Raw genomic sequence first — 14,606 nt, forward strand, 5'->3', positions numbered from 1 at the left:
TAAACATTGCTGCCATCTTTCTCTATAATCAAGTGTTGCGCCATTTTACTATTTGAATTTGTGACATATATGTATATATATATATATATATATATATATATATATATATATATATATATATATCTCCATGTAAAGTAAAACGCCCGTGCACACGGTGGCCGATGGCTGGCACAATGTGTTGTGGGGCTGGCGTGCAATAATTTCCAGGGTTGGTTTTTATCCCCAGTCCGGCCCTGCTCACAAAAAGAGATAATTTTTGGAACGCTTGGAAAAATCCATTTCAATACCTGTTTGCATTTTAACACCGGCAGGCATCTACCACCAACCAGGAATAATTTATTCAGCTTTATTTTTTATTTAGTGTTAAAAAGCATAAAAGATCCACTTAAACAAGCTGTCAGTTACCATGGGTTACCTCATGTCTCCGAAACTTTGACATTAACTTAGACTTAAAGGAGTACTCCGCTGCCCCACGGCCCTCGCGATGTGACACCACGCCCCCTCAATGCAAGTCAATGGAAGGGGGCGTGATAGCCACCATGCCCCCTCTCATAGACGTTCATTAAGAGGGACTCTGCCTGACGTCACAAGGAGCATGGCAGTAACATCACGACCCACCTTATTTCATTGCCGGTTTGTGGAGAACCAAACTTTTTTTGAAGAATTTGGTGAGCCCACCAAAAAAGTTAACACAATGATTACCTTTAACAAAGGGAAAAAATATATACTAATTTATTCCTAATATATTTTTGGTGGAATTCCTGTTTTTCGAGAATCAGATTTTATGAACCAAACTATTTGTTTTTTATGAATCATCCTCGGTACATAGCAGATCTGATCCATGAACGTAATTTAACTTTGAGAAGTCACACATGATTTCCCATCCATTTTACGTGTCTGACAGCTGAATTGCTAAGGAGTACACTTTGCATGATAACAATAACAGAGTACGTCTGGACTACTGATAGGATAGGAAGGACCTGACCACCTGTGTTTAACCCAGTTAAAGGGGTAATCCGGTGCTCCAGCCCTCTGAACATTTTGTTCAGAATACTTGGAGCTGGAGGCCACAATCATGATGTCACAGCCACACCTCCTTGTAACATCAAGCCACACCCCCTCCATTTATATCTATAGGAAATAGCGTGTCAGCATATGACAGTCTTGGTTTTATGGGGATCTGAAAGGTATGCTTTAACCCCTTAACGACCAAGGACGTACCGGTACGTCCTTGGTCCTGCTCTTCTGATATAACGCGGGGTTACACAGTAACCCCGCATCATATCACGGCGGGCCCAGCGTCATAGTAAAGCCGGAATCCGCCTCTAATAGCGCGCAGTGCCGATCGCGGCGCCGCGCGCTATTAACCCTTTAGCCGCGCGCTCAGAGCTGAGCCGCGCGGCTAAAAGTGAAAGTGAAAGTTCCCGGCTAGCTCAGTCGGGCTGTTCGGGATAGCCGCGGCTAATCGCGGCATCCCGAACAGCTGACAGGACAGCGGGAGGGCCCCTTCCTGCCTCCTCGCTGTCCGATCGCCGAATGACTGCTCAGTGCCTGAGATCCAGGCCTGAGCAGTCATGCGGCAGAATCGTTGAGCACTGGTTTTTAATGAGAAACCAGTGATCAGCATAGGAGATCAGTGTGTGCAGTGTTATAGGTCCCTATGCAAAAAAAAAGTGAAAAAAAAAAGTGAATAAAGATCATTTAACCCCTCCCCTATTAAAAGTTTGAATCACCCCCCTTTTCCAATAAAAAAAAAAAACACAGTGTAAATAAAAATAAACATATATGGTATCACCGCGTGCGGAAATGTCCGAATTATAAAAATATATCATTAATTAAACCGCTCAGTCAATGGCGTGCGCGCAAAAAAATTCCAAAGTCCAAAATAGTGCATTTTTGGTCACTTTTTATATCATTTAAAAATGAAAAATAAGTCCTATCAATGCAAAAATGGTACCGTTAAAAACTTAAGATCACGGCGCAAAAAATGTGCCCTCAAACCGCCCCATATACGGAAAAATAAAAAAGCTATAGGGGTCAGAAGATGACAATTTTAAACGTATTAATTTTCCTGCATGTAGTTATGATTTTTTCCAGAAGTCCGACAAAATCAAACCTATATAAGTAGGGTATCATTTTAATCGTATGGACCTACAGAATAAATATCAGGTGTCATTTTTACCGAAAAATGTACTACGTAGAAACGGAAGCCCCCAAAAGTTACAAAACAGCATTTTTTTTTTATTTTGACGCACAATGATTTTTTTTCCTGTTTCACCGTAGATTTTTGGACAAAATGACTGACGTCATTACAAAGTAGAATTGGTGGCACAAAAAATAAGCCATCATATGGATTTTTAGGTGCAAAATTGAAAGAGTTATGATTTTTTAAAGGCAAGGAGCAAAAAACAAAAATGCAAAAACGGAAAAAACCCCGGTCCTTAAGGGGTTAAAATGTATAAATGTGGCTCATGTCTGTTACTGTGGTTTTCCTGTTATAGAGCGCAGTGGCCCTGATTTACTATTGAAAACCCGACCCTGTTTTGTCAGGTTGTGCACCAGATTCTGTCTCATTGCGCCAGAAATGAAAAAAAAACCTGTCCAACTCTCCATTTTACTGAGAAAACCCGGAAAAGGGGCGTGGCCATCTGGGAAAGGGTGTGTGGTCACCGAAAAGGGACATGTCCTAAACAGTTTCACAAAAACCCAACATATTTACTAAGTTTTCCACAGAAAATTTTTTGGATTTCCCTACAGGACAGAGCATGTGTAAATAAAAAAGAAAAATGTGGGGAAAGGAGCAAAATATAGTAAATGCCGTGGAAAAAAAATTGTAGGGAATTAAAACCCATAAAGAAAACTTCACCCCACTCTTAGTAAATCAAGGCCAGTGTGTGAGAACGTGAGTGTGAACTGGGGCATCCTGTCTGCCGTAGTGACAGGTGATGGCAGTGGTCGGTGTGTGGGTGTGTGGACAGGTTTTGGGGTTTTAAGGGCCTTCACAATTGATTTGTATAAAAGTGTGTATGGAAGCAGAGTACCCCTTTCTATTAACATCCATAGGACATGTTTGCAGGGAAGACACGGGGACCTATGAACTGTTGTTTGTGAAGTATTAGGGTATTAGAAAGATCTTTGATTAAGGTGATCGTGTGCTCGAGCTAGTGGAGAGTACATGATAGAGGTATTATGACTATAGATACTCAACCTCTGTCCCCTAAAAGTGGTTTTAATGTATATGTATGGTTTACACATTTGACACTTTTTGTTTGTATCACTACGGTGCCCCTTGGTCGTTTGTGTATATAAGTTTACTCACCACTTCAGGTAGGCCTACACTTTGGCTGGAAGAAGTGTCTGCTAATGACGTGAACCTAGTAGCCTCCAGCGGTGTGCCCCCGTGTCCGAGAGTGGCTGCTCTCACTCCCCGCATATGAAAGCTATGTTTCTGTGTTAAAGGGGGACTCCGGTGCTCCAGTGTTCTGAACATTTTGCGGCCAGAGGCTGCGATCATGATATCCCGCCCACGCCCCTCATGATGTCATGCCACGCCCCCTCCATTCATGTCTATAGGAGGGGGCGTATCAGCAGACATGCCCCCTCCCATCGGCATGAATGGAGGGGGCGTGGTATAACATCACGACCACTGCTGCAGGAGCCCGGTGTTTAGAACGCCGGGTGCTGGGGACCCCCAACATCGTATCCCCTATCCTTTGAATCTCAAGATGTCTGGGTGAGTGTGACTGGATTTCTTTATTCATTACCCCGTCTCCTAAGTTTTTTAAATATTTTCTTTTTCATCATTTTGAATATATAAAAATGTCTTTCTTATTTTCTACTAGGTTTTTGGCCTCCGGAGACCATTTCGCATCTTTGCACTTTCAATTTTGAGTGAGCAGCTCAACCAATTTCTAAAATTGCTAGGTGCCCATGCCACTTTATCTGCCAGTACTTACAGCCCATTGTGATGCCTTGCCCTACTAAAGAGATTTGGCTGCAGGTTGCAGCAGGTTTTTAGGTTACAGCCAATTTTTAAAACTGCCCAGGCACAGTAGATGGTAAACATGTGCATTCTCTGGGGGAAAAAAACACAGGAATGCCATATAGCCATATTGCTATCTCTTCTTCATTCATTTACTGAATTATTATCACAAAAATATCACCTTGGTGAACCCCCATTAGCAACTGTATTAAATGGTGAAAAAAAATGTCATAGATGGTAGGAATTTCCCATTAGATGTCGCCCAACGTGTTTCATTATGCAGGGGTGACCCTTGGTAGCTATTTGCCTGTAGGTTTCTAGTGCAACGTCAGCCTAACTCCCAACAGTCAGAGCCGAACTCCTGCAGTCTCTGCACACTGCCTTATTCTACACCTGTTGTAGAATAACACTAGTACCCTTAATGATGGTCATTAAGAGGTTAATTACTGTGCACTTGATGGTGTAACATACCAACTTACTTGATGGAGTAGGGTCCCAGAAGTCCCATAGATTTGCATAGGACTTTAAACAAAAACCGCCCACCCTCACAAATGGGGGAGAGTTAGGGTTAATTTAACTATCCTATAGTTTTAGTTGACTTATAAGTAACATGGGACCAAGTTTCATTGAAATATCTCCAACCGTTTGGGAACACTTAAACACCACAATGTAACTCCAAGTCAATGACACTTCTGTGAAATCACACTGTCCACTCAGGAAGCAACACTGATTGACAATCAATTTAACATGCTGTTGTGTAAATGGAACAGACAACAGGTGGAAATTATAGTCAATTAGCAAGACACCCCCAATAAAGGAGTGGTTCTGCAGGTGGTGAACACAGACCAATTATCAGTCCCTATGCTTCATGGCTGATGTTTTGGTCACTTTTGAATGCTGGTGGTGCTTTCACTCTAGTGGTAGCATGAGACGGAGTCTACAACCCACACAAGTGGCTCAGGAAGTGCAGCTCATCCAGGATGGCACATCAATGCAAGCTGTGGCAAGAAGGTCTGCTGTGTCTTTCAGCGTAGTGTCCAGAGCATGGAGGCGCTACCACTAGACAGGCCAGTACATCAGGAGACATGGAGGAGGCCATAGGAGGGCAACAACCCAGCAGCAGGACCACTACCTCCGCCTTTGTGCAAGGAGGAACAGGGGGAGCACTGCCAGAGCCCTGCAAAATGACCTCCAGCAGGCCACAAATGTGCGTGTGTCCACTCAAATGGTCAGAAACAGACTGCATGAGGGTGGGCCCACAGGTGGGGGTTGTGCTTACAGCCCAACACCGTACAGGACGTTTGGCATTTGCCAGAGAACACCAAGATTGGCAAATTTGCCACTGGCGCCCTTTGCTCTTCACAGATGAATGCAGGTTAACACTGACCACATGTGACAGATGTGACAGAGTCTGGAGACACCATGGAGAACGTTCTGCTGCCTGCAACTTCCTCCAGCATTACCGGTTTGGCCGGTGGGTCAGACCATATGCTGGTGTGGTTGGCCGTGGGTTCCTCCTAATGCAAGACAATGCTAGACCTCATGTGGCTGGAGTGTGTCAGCAGTTCCTGCAAGAGGAAGGCATCGATGCTATGGACTGGCCCGCCGGTCCCCCAGACCTGAATCCGATTGAGCACATCTGGGACATAATGTCTCGCTCCCTTCACCAACACCACGTTGCACCACAGACTGTCCAGGAGTTGGCGGATGCTTCAGTCCAGGTCTGGGAGGACATCACTTAGGAGATCTACCCACCTCATCAGGAGCATGCCTAGGCATTGTGGGGAGGTCATACGGGCACGTGGAGGCCACACACACTACTGAGTATCATTTTGACTTGTTTTAAGGACATTACATCAATGTTGGATTAGCCTGTAGTGTGGTTTTCCACTTTGATTTTGAGTGTGACTCCATATCCAGACCTCCATGGGTTGATAAATTTGAATTCCATTGATAATTTTTGTGTGATTTTGTTGTCAGCACATTCAACTATGTAAAGACAAAAGTATTTCATACGATTAGTTCATTCATTCAGATCTAGGATGTGTTATCTTAGTGTTCCCTTTATTTTTTTGAGCAGTGTATATACATTGGACGTTTGTGGACTGGGACTACAAGTAATGTTACAGTCCTAACTTAAGTGTTTACATATGAGTTGACTGTGTGTGGTACATAACCTTGTACACTAAATTATGAGCTAATCTTTTTACCTTGCAGGAATTTGTCCTTGTGTTGACCTTTGTGACCTGCGCAACACCACTTCTGGAGAGTCTGTAACATCTTCGTTTTCGGGAGTTCTTGGGACCTCTGAAACGGCAGCAGGCTCTTCCTCAGCGGACTCAGGAGCTGGGATTAGTCCAGGAGGAGTTGGCACTCTAGAGATGAGGGTATAAGCTGGAGCCAACGGTGACAAGACTGGGACTGGTATGGAGATTAGTGTCAGTTGGACCGGCCCTGGGGTTACACAGATGATCGCAGGCTGACTCGGAGAAAACATGGGGAAATCCATAGCTGAATGGATCCCTTCGCCTGGGACGTACTCTCTTGCAGGTCTGACGGCTGGAAGAGATGGTGCTGGGAGCACTGGCAAATCTTCTTTTAGACACAACTTGATCCGGTTTCGGTGAACAACTTGCGGCTCATACCCATGCTTCTGTACTTCATACACATCAGAATCTGGATAGGGTATGGCCATCACCATGTACAGTTCTGTCTCCTAGATAGAGTCTAACTTATGGGTTCTCGGAAACTTCGGCAGCCACACTTTGTCGCACAATTGAAGTGCTTTGGCAGAGGCATGATGATTATAGTCCTGTTGTTGTCTTTGCTGAGCCTCGCCCATCTTCTTGCCAACAATTTCTTTGGCTTCTTGGATTCTTCTCTGGTGGACAGAGACATACTCCAGGTAGGCTTGCGGAGAGTTGTTGAACGGGGCTTGGAGGCCAAATGTTTGGTCTTTAGGCAGTTGTCCATGTCGCCCCATCATCAAGTAGAAAGGGGTGCACCCCGTAGAACAGTGGACTGTCTTATTATAGATCTCCAATAGTTTGAGCAGCAGTCGGGGGGACACTCTTCTTGTCTTGACACAGAGGCTGCTTGCAACATGTGGATAATGACTTGAATGATGCGCTCACAGAGCCAGTTCCGCTGGGAGTGATAAGCAGTAGTCCGGAGTTTCTTGCAAGAAGGGAATTGACACAGCTCTTGGAAGAGTTGGGCCTCGAAGGCCATTCCATGGTCTGTTAGGACAGACTCCGGACACCCAAGGGTTTGCACCCAATTGGAGTAGAACATCAGGGCCGCTGTCTTGGCTGTGAGATCTTTGATGGGGACGACAACCCACTTAGAGTAGTGATCCACCATGGTGAGAGCATAAGTGTACCCGGACCGCGTAGGAGACAACTTGGCATGGTCTAGCACGATCGACTGGTTAGGGCTTTCACTCTGAATGGAATGGAGCGGTGCTTTTGCATCCTTGTGCACATTCTTGGTGACGTTACAGACTGCCCATTCACTGCACCATTTCTCAATGTTGCTCCACATTCCGATCCAATAGAATTTTCACCTGACAGTAGCTTCGGTCTTGTGGACTTCAAAGTGTCCCAATCATTGTATGCATTGAGGACCATCGCCACATCTCTTAGGGGAACCATAATCTGATGAAGCTGATCACCAGAGACCGGATCCAAAGAATTTCGGTACACACAGACATTTCAGCTCGTATTCACACTGGGCCTGGAGTAGATGGGTTGGTACATTTTTTCGGCAGAAGGTGATCCATCAGATTCCCCATGATTCGACTTTCGTCCTGAAGAGTCTTCCAGGTGTATAGGTCTGCTTTAACCTTTTCAGACCTGGGTTCCCCATCCATGAGGGCGGTCACAACATTCTGGTTCCTGAACCTTTGGTAGAATGGGGGCATCTCGTCTTCCAACATGTCTTCAACAGGGGGTTCTTCACCGGGGGTCATCCTAGACAGCACGCCGGCACTGACATTCAACTTGCTGCTCCTGTACTTGATGTACAACCTGGAATTGCGCCCACAAGGGCTCTGAAGTGCTCACACTGGATCCTTTGGCCACTTGAGCTGCATGATGTCGGGCCACCAGATGTTCTGTCACAATGTCTTTCGACTCTAGGAGGTACAGCTGGGCTACAGGAGTGTATTTGGATAAGACAGTAGCAGAATCGGACAGGTTTATTAACCGCACCGGGACTCTCCCGTTGGTGACAGTGACAAGGCTTCTCGCAGCTCAAACAAGAGGATGATATTCCAATTGTGTAGGTTCATGCAGGCCTTGATAGTCTCTATTCTTGACTCCGGGACGTGCACGACACCAGATGACGGTCTCCGTGTTGGCTTGTAAAGTCCCGACCTGATTTCTTGAACTCGTAGTCTGCAAATTTCACCTTATTGTTGGCAAACGTCTGCTCCACCTGTAGAACTTTCAAGTGGTGCTGCACATCCCGCTGGCCTGAAGGGGACATATGGGGAAGAGAGGCATGCAAGGCATCTAACACTTCAGTGAGACAATTCTTCATAATGTTCATCCCCAATATAAATTCAGCAGACCCCTTATCTGTCACACTAGTTACAATCAATCCCTGCCCTTCCTTCCTGTTTTGGTCTGGTCGGCTTGCTTGATTGAAGAGGCGTCACTGCTGGGGACTGACGAGGCTGCAACCACTCGCACTCACGGGAAGCACCGGACCAACTTAACCCCTTCAGATACTACCTCTGTACAGTTCACAGTAGCAGATAACAGTTGTCATGTCTGTAGTGGTCTGTGTTCACACACAGCTATTGCAATGCTTGTGTGTGAACAGCTTTATCTTCCCTGGTTAGGGAAGAGTTAAATGTCTCTGGCCTCTGTCAGCCAATAGCTGTTTGGATGTGTCTATTTAATGTCAGCCCAGGCTAGCCTCTGGTTGCTGGTTATTGAGATCTTGACCTCCTGATGTCTTGCTGCTAATGGAGGCTGGGTGAAACTCTCTTTGTTTGATCTTTTATATCTACTATATCTGTTTTAGGATGCATTTTGTAGTTTCAGGTTTTAGCCATGTTTTGGCATGCTCTTAGTAGATTTTAAGCTATGTTTGTTTAGTCTGTTATAGGATTTATTATCCTTTCTGTTATTTGTCTGTTCACACTATGTCTGACTCTTGCTTGTTACCTATGCTCTGTACGTTATATTCTTGTTCAATATTCTGGAGTCTATTCAGACTCATCCTAGTTGTGTCCCAGTGTGAACTGTGTCCTATATTTATATCATGTTTGGTTGATCCGATCCTTTGTCCTTTGTACTTGTACCTGCTTGTGATAGTTCTTAGTAACTTACTTGTTCAGTTTAGTGTTTTGGCTCTCAGTGCTTTCGCTATCCCCTTAATTTCCTGGATTCTGCTATTTACTCATATCATGCCATGTCTTGTTCATTTTTATCATGTCTGCCGTTTATCTTATATCCGTTTTTGTGAACTGTTTGTTAATTCACTATATTCTGCTCTGTTTGTGAGTTATGTTCTGCTTTGTTTTCTGTTTCTGGCCTGTGACCGACTATGTATATTATTTGTTTGTAGACCACTGCACTTTAGTTCAGCGAGGGACCGGCACCCAGTTGTCGACTCACCGTTTAGGGTGAGTGGGCAAGTAGGCAGGGAGAGCGGTTTTAGGGTAAGTTTAGGGCTCACTCTCCCTGTCCCCTGGTCGGTCCGTGACAACAGACTTTTCTTCACCTCCCTCTCTATTTCACAAGCGCCACGAGTAAACCACTTTTCATTTGAAAAGTCCCATACACTTTCTGGTGTAGATTTAAATTGCATCGGCATGCGGTTTTTGCAGACAATAATGGACACAGTTCAGAATAGGGGAGGACTTGTGGAATACGGCACACACCCGTATCCTGTTTGTGATGCCAAAAGTTGTGGTAGCAGGGTGGGATGAGGGCAGATGTTATTACTCTAGGGGCAGATGGCATTAACCCCTTGTATTCATGACGCCAGGGCGTGGTTTAGCCTAAAACCACCCGAAGGTATACCGCTGGATCCTGGGATAGTCACAGGGGCGATAAAGACTCCGAAGCCAAGTTACAGACAATGGTAGGGTAATGTTCCAGGACGTGGTCCTGTACTATTCTTAGGTCCTGTCAGGTTGAGACCCTCAGTGACCTGGGGGCTCCCCTGAAGGGTCTCCCCCTGTTGTTTCCAGAATGTTTAATTCCTAGACAGGATCCTAATGTATAGATAGAGCAGAGGACCTATGAGAGGTTGTTTCACATGTTATGTTATGCAGTCACATGATTTGTTGTCACATGTTCTCCCAGATCGCACCAGATTAACCGATGACCCGCTGCTTGACTAATGGGCTTTAGTCCAGCCCCCCACTATAAAAAAGGGGTGGCCATTACAATTCACTCTCTTGGCTCTTATGCTTACTTACTGAGCACAGCAAACTCCAGAGATCTCAGTGCAAGTGATCAGCATCTGGAAGACCCCAAAAGCTACAGTCATTCCAGTAAGTCTCAAGTCTATGTCTGCTTTCACTGAAACTAGTCAAGTCCTGCATATAGTAAAGTCGAGCCAATCTCGAGTCAAGTTAATTACAAGTATATTGGTCCAGCAAGTTGCGAGGTCCTTCTGGGTTCTGGCCACCTCTCTGGGAAATCTGGCCTTAGCTGTGAAGATAATTCCCTCTGTCTTATACTCAGTAAAGCCTCCATTTGACCATAACCGTTTATGGACTCTCATGTCACTACTAGCAACTGGGATAGCGGAGAAACCAGGCGGGTGGTGTTCCGGAACCCTAAAACCACACTGGCATCACGAACACTAGGGGTTAACAACATCTTGCCCCCCTGGGTTAATACCATCTGGCCCCACAACCTACACCATTACATCCGTGGTCCCGCCATACACCGGTGGTCCACCACGGTAGCTTTACTGAGGGTAGACAGTTTGTAAAGTCTATACAGTTCAACCAGGGCCCAAGGAGGTGACCAGTGATGCAGAGACCTTAAGGGCTTGCTGGGACTTGTATTAGGACTGGACAATTGAATGCAGACCACGCTGACTTGACAGATGACAGGGACTGACTTGACTCATAAAGCTGTGACTTTATCTTACTTGACTTGATGGCGGCTGCAGGACTGGACTCTGAGGTCTCCAACACTCTGGACACTCACACTAGGTGACTGCACTGGACCTCAGCAGAAGAGCAGAGATCAAAGAGAAAGAAGCTCCACCCAGGGCTTATATGGGGGAGACTAGCAGGGAGACCATAGGACACTCTTGGGATCACCTGGTCACTGGTACCTCCTGGGTAACAATCACATGACATAACTCTTAAAGATACAAAACATTTTATAATGCAATACACTGCAGAACATATGTTCAGGGGGGAAACATGTGCAAGGGGCCCTGCAGAGATTAATTTGTAGAGATTAATAAAAATCTGTCCAGAGGAAAAGTTATCCACTTGCCCATAGCAACCAATCAGATTGCTTATTTCATTTGCAAAAAGGCCTCTGAAAATGGAAGAAGCAATCTGGTTGCTATGGGCAACTGTTCAACTTTTTCTCTGCACAGGTTTTGATAGATCCCCCCCCCCCCAATTGAGTTTATATACGTAGATTACTCAATTTTGGCAAATGTTTTGAGTTTTGATCTGTATCACTTGACTTTAACAATCTTATATACATTCTACCGCCATATGTGACATTTTACCAGAAAGAGATCATTGAAAAAGTTATTTGAAAATTGAAGTACATTTTAGTTGTTGTTTTATTTTCGCTAAGTGCTTCTAAGGCCCTACACTGTTCAGGGTAGAAAATGTCAAGTGCTGCTCAAAATGCGTTGAACTCACACAGCCCCCTGTCCGGAATGCGGTGAATTATATTTGTTTTGCCACTGTGCACCTTAAGGCTTTTTAGCAACTTGATAAGGTTGAATCCTGTGTTTCCCTTTTCAAGAATGTAGGTATACGAAAATATATATTTTTTTGACCACTTGGTGACAAGCAACATTAATGTACGATGCTGCCGCATGGGCTTTTAGGACCAGTGCCATACATTTACATGGCACTGCCCTAGTATACTATGAAGCGTGCTCAGGAGCCGAGAGTGGTTCAGACCCAGTGAGCAGTGGCATAGGGTCCATATAGGAAGACCTTGCATCTACTATAGGGCACATGAGATGGGATGCCTTGACTGCAGTGGTGTGGTCTGCCTATATGGGCCCCTGTACCACCAATTGCAACCACCCCCATGGGTTGACAGGTTAGTGGGGACAAAATCAGGAGTAGACGAGGCCCAATTCAGTTTTTTGCTATGGGGCCCCATGTATTCTAAAGTGTAAAAAAAAAAAAATTGGTTGATTAGCTATTTGTGTTTAAGCAGTTCTCCACCATAAGGGGATTTTAGTACGTACCTGGCAGGCAGTAATAGACATGCTTAGGAAGGATCTGCGCTTGTCTTGGGGCTAAATGGCTATGTTGTGATATTACCATAACACTGTGGCTAGCTTTTTGTGAACTGGTATTTCCTGTTTGAGTTTTAATTTTTGGACTACAAATTCCATGATTCCATTTTCCTCCCTCCCACACATCAGCAACCCTACCCATTGAAACATAAAAGAGCTGCATCCATTCAAAAGACCTGTGGTTTTCAATCAGGGTGCCTAAAGCTGTTGCTTTAGTTGCAGATTGATCTCTCTCGCACCAAGCGATCCCTCCACCCATTGAAGCAGACAGGCTCCCTGTCATCAGCTGACTAGTGATGTCAGGTCTCGGCCGCATTGCAAGCTGGGAAAAATCTGAGACAACAGTCATTTTGTATGCTGGTAAAAATAAATATTGGGGTGAAAATCACAGAATAATTGTGAGAAAACCGTCACACACAGGTACAGACACTACATTATGAACTACACTAACTTTACAGCCCCTGTAGCATAGTCAAATTAAAAAAATCCTGGATTACCCCTTTAAAAAGCAAATGAACAGGATTACCTACAGTGGCCAGTGAGGGTATAATACCAATACCCACCGGATCCCTTTTACTATGTTTAGGTGCATCAGTTACCTGGTGCTCTTAATGTTCTGCCCCATGGTGAATTTTAGGTGCTAATTTATGGTCAATTTATGTAATATATTAGAAATACATTTGTTAAACCTAAGTTACTTTTGAGCCGTTACCTAAGGACACATTGCAAGAAAACGGAAGATTCTACATATTAACATGTAAAGTAGTCAAGCAGCCATGAAGTGACAAGTCACGTTGCTATCTTCCGGCTCCGTAGTCATTTTCTTGGGTGTCACAACATATCAAAGTTTTTTAAAACTATTTCAGTGTTAACTAATTAATCATTTAAATGAGAACGGAGACAAGTCAGAGATTAGGAGTGCGTGCCGGAAAATTGGCTTTGATTACTACAATTATCATTTTATGTTAAGTCGCTAAAAGCAGATTACATTGTGTATGTAGTGTGCAGGCGCCTCGGTCCTGTCCACCTCAATGTGAATGTCTAATGCAGGAGGATTGATAGAATATGGCACAAATATATTTCTAACAGTGCTTTATAACATTGATTTTGCTTAATTTAATTTCCTTTATATTGTAGCACACTTATATTGTAGCACGCAATGGAGAGTTGGGATTCCAATATATTCTATTGTCTTTAAAGTTAAATAGGCACAGATAGTACTGTCTGCCTGTCTCTCTCTGCATATGATGTAGATGCAGAGGGTACTGCCTTCTGTTTTGATCTTTCAAAATATATAGAAATAGATAGTACTGCTTCCATGTCTCTCCATATAATGATGACATAGCTAGTATTGCCTACCTGTCTTTTCCTGTAAATGATGTAAGCATAGATAGTACTGTCTACCAGTCTCTCTCTGTATATGATGTAGAAGATGATACTGCTTACCTGTCTCTCCTTGTAAATAATGAAGACACAGCTAATACTGCCCACTTGTATCTTCCTGATCTTCCTGTAAAGGGTATGGACACAGCTAGTATTGCCTACCTGTCTCTTCCTCTTAATAATGTAGACACAAATAGTAATGCCTTCTTCTCTCTCCCTGTCAACAATGTAGACACAGACAGTATTTCCTGCCTATCTCTCCCTGTAAATAATGTAGACACAGATAGTACTGCTTCCTCTCTCTCCTTGTAAATAATGTAGATACAGATAGTATTTCCTACCTGTTTCTCCTTGTAAATAATGTAGATACAGGTAGTATTGCCTCCCTCTCTCTCCCTGTAAATAATGTAGATACAGATAGTATTGCCTCCCTCTCTCTCCATGTAAATAATGTAGACACAGATAGTACTGCCTTCTTCTCTCTCCCTGTCAACAATGTAGACACAGACAGTATTTCCTGCCTATCTCTCCCAGTAAATAATGTAGACACAGATAGTATGTCCTACCTGTTTCTCCTTGTAAATAATGTAGACACAGATAGTACTGCTTCCTCTCTCTCCTTGTAAATAATGTAGATACAGATAGTATTTCCTACCTGTTTCTCCTTGTAAATAATGTAGATACAGGTAGTATTGCCTCCCTCTCTCTCCCTGTAAATAATGTAGATACAGATAGTTGTCACGATGCCGGCTGGCAGGAGGTGGATCCT

Source organism: Hyla sarda, chromosome 2 (genome assembly GCF_029499605.1).
Source record: "Hyla sarda isolate aHylSar1 chromosome 2, aHylSar1.hap1, whole genome shotgun sequence".
In the NCBI taxonomy this organism is placed as follows: Eukaryota; Metazoa; Chordata; class Amphibia; order Anura; family Hylidae; genus Hyla; species Hyla sarda.